Below are 4,588 nucleotides of genomic sequence, written 5' to 3'. Positions count from 1 at the left end.
CTAACACCTGCCATGCGCTACTGCTTTCATTCTATTTCATTCTCGTCGCCCCTCATCCCAAGCTTCAATCCTCGACCGCAGTAGCCCAAACGCCCCTTAGAACTGTTATTCATTCAAACTGGCTGGTGCCTCATCTACATTCACACGGTCCTCCAACAAAACGGACATTATTCGTGAGCCTACATCTGCATGACTCCCTGTGTCAATCTCCTACTCACCAAGAACCGGCGTCTCACCACGGAACTGCGTATCCCTTCTCCGACCTTTAACGACCGTTACGGGGTTGTCCATAAACCGAAGTATGTCAGTGCGATGATGGCATGGCACTGTCATACCCAGTGAGATGGCACTCCCGCAACTATTTTCTCCAGAATCTTGACCGCAACCCCTCGCCCACCCAAGCCTGTAGCCACAACTTTGAGCAGTTCTTATCCGGCCGCGTCTCGGGGATAAGCTATTCCGTACCTAATGAATTTTCGCTCAGATTTGGCCACCCTGGCTTTTCTGCTGTAATTTCGGATTGCCTGTTGCACAGGTTCAAATCCGTATACGGAGTTCGGGTTGCCCTATGTATTAGCAACCTGCCCACATCCAACCTATCCCCCTGCACCTGATTTCTCTACAACAGTGCAACCAGTGAGTCTGCTTACTTTCAGTCGAAACCACATTTTTGAGACAAAACTTGCCATGTGCTCCCAATTTGAATTATTCCATCTCCATTTCCACTTTTGCTCGTTTTGTAGGATGCACGATACGAAAACATCAGGAGACGGTGATTCTCTGAAGGCAGGTGTTCACGACAATTTCTGTGGATAGAAAACGGAAATAAAGCTCATGAGCCAAGGCCCAGTAAGCAAGTTTGTACATCACCAATGCCTACATATGAATCGAGCAAAATGACAGACACCGTATACCACAGTGGTGACTCCGGCCACCTACCAAACCACCCAAGGACACACATGGCCAGCAACTGTCTTCAGTTCTAGTTCATGTCACCTGACTCTCTTTGATCTAGACGAACCTCATGCCCATTTTTCCCAACAAGTTGGGAAAATCTATTATTGCTATATCATCGGGTGTTCCCCGCTGTTTGTGACATTGTCCTCGTTTTGTGCAATCCGCACCCCACAAATCCCTCGGTCATGCTCCATTCTGACTGTAAAACGATGATCATGCCAGACGGTATGCCACCCACCATTTGGGAGTAAGCCTTATAATTATTATTATCTCATTGTGTTCAAAGATAACTTTCCGTCTCAAGACGCGAGGTATCGCGGGCAACACAATTTCCGAATCAGTGTCGTGCCAAGAAATTATGCCGGCTTCATTCAGCCTCAGTCGATCCAGGTGATTCTGGAACGTTTCCGATTCCTTGTCTCCCTCTCCGTTCTCAATGTTCCTCCGATCCAACAAGGCGGCTGCAAAATTTGTAACACCGGATCCTGCCGTTGGAGTTGCACCAACCCTTGGGGATCCATTTCGACGACGAGGCTATTAGCCCCAATCATGATCCTGGGGGGTCTCAGCTTCAGCCACTGGTCTTGACAGCCAATCAACCAAGTGGTTCTCCTTCCCTGGCACGTGATGGATTGTGAAGTTGTACTCTTGCAACCGGAGAGCCCAGCGCGCGAGCATTTCGTGAGGATCTCTGGTGTTCCTGATCCACTCCAGGGATTTTTTGGACGGTTTCGACATGAAAACGTTGCCCAAGAAGATATGATCTCCATTTATCCAGGACCCAGAGGATCACTAAACATTCCTTCTCAGTGGACGAGTACTTATGTTCAGCGTTGGTCAGGACACGACTGGCATATTCGACTACCCTATTCCCTCGCTTTGGGACTGTGCCGATACCGCGATCACTAGCGCACGTTGAAACAGTTAACATCTCTCTTACCCTGAGCAGTTTGAGGGCCAGTTGCTGATCCAACATCCGCGCTTTGACACGCTCAAAAGCTTCATGTGCTTCTTCAGTCCATTCAAATTTCCGATTTTGCCCAAGCAAGTCGTACAGTGTTGCAGAGATCGTGTTAAATTCCTTTACAAATCGGCTGAAGTATGCTGCTCGTCCAAGAAACTGCTGTAGGGACCACTTTGAATTGGGAACAGCACAATCCTCGGTCTTTGCCAATTGTTACGCGGTGGGATTACTTCTCCATGACCCACTTAACGCGTCATCGAACACCGAACGAGCTGTGTCTTGTCTTCATTTATCCGCCGGCCAGATTCCCGGATCCGCTTCAAAACAGCTTACAAGTGAACTGCGTGCTCTGGTTCCAAATAGCTGTGCACAACAATATCGCTTCTGTACATGGCAACATTCTGAAGTCTCTTCGTTAAACGAAGCACGAATCACCGGAATGTAAATAGTGCCCCGGACAAGCCAAACGGCGTACTTCCAAATTGATTATCGGTGTCCCTAACCGTGAATGCCGTTTTCTCTCGGTCCTCCGCCTTGATAGATAGTTACCAGTATCCGGAACACATTGAAATATCGGGAATGCTGGATGGAATCGAAAATCTCCGCAACCAAAGGCACATCCACAATCCGGTTTACGGTCAGTTCATTCAGGCGCCGTAACTCTATGCAAAACCCATGTTTCCTGTTCGCCTTTCTTACGAGCACAACTGCGGAGTTGTAGACACTATTGGCTTCTCCGATTGTGCCATTCTTTAGCATCTCTTGAATCTGTTTTTGGACCTCCTCTCTAAATATGCGGCGATGGATGTGGGCCACAAGGTCGAAGCCGTTCTGACGGGAGGGGAATTTCATGTTCAATCTACGGGCAGGAGCTAAACGCATCGTCATTGCCCGTGAAAAGCTCGGATTATTCCTCGATTACGGACCTTACTGAGGGCACGTCACAAGACGGGAGCTTTCGGACACGAGGCTCACTCATCAAACGCATCTTCATTGCCCGTGAACAGCGCGGATTATTCCCCGACCACGGACCTTACTGAGGGCATGTTACAAGTCGGGAGCTTTCGGACACGAGGCTCACTCATGGCAGCGCCTGGATAATCTTCAAACCTGATTGCGCCATACTTAGTCACCAGCTTTACCCGCTTCGGGACGGAATCTGTGCCCTTGGAAATATCTGCCTCCAATATTTTTTGTTCTATGTCTGGGCTGATCAGAAACGCGAACTGCACGGATTTGCCGCCCAGGCGTATCGAGTGCATTGACAGTCTGTCAATCTTCAGTCAATATCCACTCACTGCTCTCACCGCTGGTGCGCATGGCCTGTATTCAGCTTGGTCCCCTTTGCACCTCAGCGATACCACTGCTCCTGTAATACTCAGGCGCAACTCCCTCTTCCCGTCCATATCGATATGGCTTGTATAGTAGGCTGTGTGACTGCGCCAGTCACAACCCACCCAGGAGGAGAGAAGTAGTCCAAACTTTTATAATGTGCCCGCAGTGCCCGCGGTGGAAAGTACCTACTTGTAGAAGGAAGAAGGTCTTCGCCGCGGAGTTATTTATTAGAAAATGTCAACTGAACAGATACAGGCTATTGGACAGGAAAGCAAAATTCTCATATGCATCCAGTTTACGAGGAGTGAATATCCATCTTCTCTCCAACACGTCTTCCTGAACTTTCCGGCAACTGACCTTCCAGAAAGGAATCTGCATAAGATATTCCGTAGAGGTTTTTTTGTTATCATTGAACAACGAAGAACGCCAAAATATGCAAAAGTGCGACTCCGTGTTTATCTCGTGTGAACCGGTAGCAAAATGATAATGAATGATCGGCCGTGACGTTGAAAATTCGCTCACTTTAAAGATGCCATGGGCAGCACGTCCCCGAGAAGTTGGAATGGATTAGACTAACTCCCCGGAAGAATCACAACTTCGAAAATCCTAGTTTCGGTAAAAATAATTCGGGTGTGATTCTAGCGAGAGGCAGAAACTGCCGACGTCCAACCAGGCTGTCAAAATTTGTTGGGCTCATTTGTGAAGGAATGATCACCCCCAAACCGTTAGTCGATCCATGTAAAGGCCAAACACAAGTAAATGCTTGGCTGGTCCGGATTACGTGATCCATACACGGCCTGGCCGCCTAAATGATGTTTGCATCAGTGGCAAACCATCGGTCCATGGACAAGGGAGGTAAGCTTTGGCGTGGAGGTTGTCATGTTCGTGGTTCGAATTCGGGGGTTGTCGTCCAGTTTCTTTTCGACTTTTTTGTTAGCACGCTTCTACACAGAACACTACTGCTTGTGCTGAAATCCATACACACCATATAAATATGGTTGACAAAGATGAAATCAACTTAATGTTCCGAGTGAAAATAGTATCGGATATGTAGTTAGGCTTGAACCGAGCTTTCCAGAAACACAAACGTCAATACCTCCCAAGTTTTCATCGAGAAGCGCCTTGTAAATAGTCATACAAAGGCTGTACGAGGAAAGATAGGTCTGTGAGTGGCAGTTTAAGGCCTCTGGATACGCTATGTGCGTTTTTTTCCAACTAAGTCAGACAGAAACGGCGAACCGACGAATGACCCAACAGTGGTATCTGAGGCTTACAGAGAACACTATGCATGTCTATACTCAGCCCCAGCGTCCTCGTCACATCCACTCTTGT

The sequence above is a fragment of the Opisthorchis viverrini genome (genome assembly GCF_000715545.1).
Source record: "Opisthorchis viverrini unplaced genomic scaffold opera_v5_664, whole genome shotgun sequence".
In the NCBI taxonomy this organism is placed as follows: domain Eukaryota; kingdom Metazoa; phylum Platyhelminthes; class Trematoda; order Opisthorchiida; family Opisthorchiidae; genus Opisthorchis; species Opisthorchis viverrini.
This window is presented reverse-complemented; position numbering follows the sequence as displayed.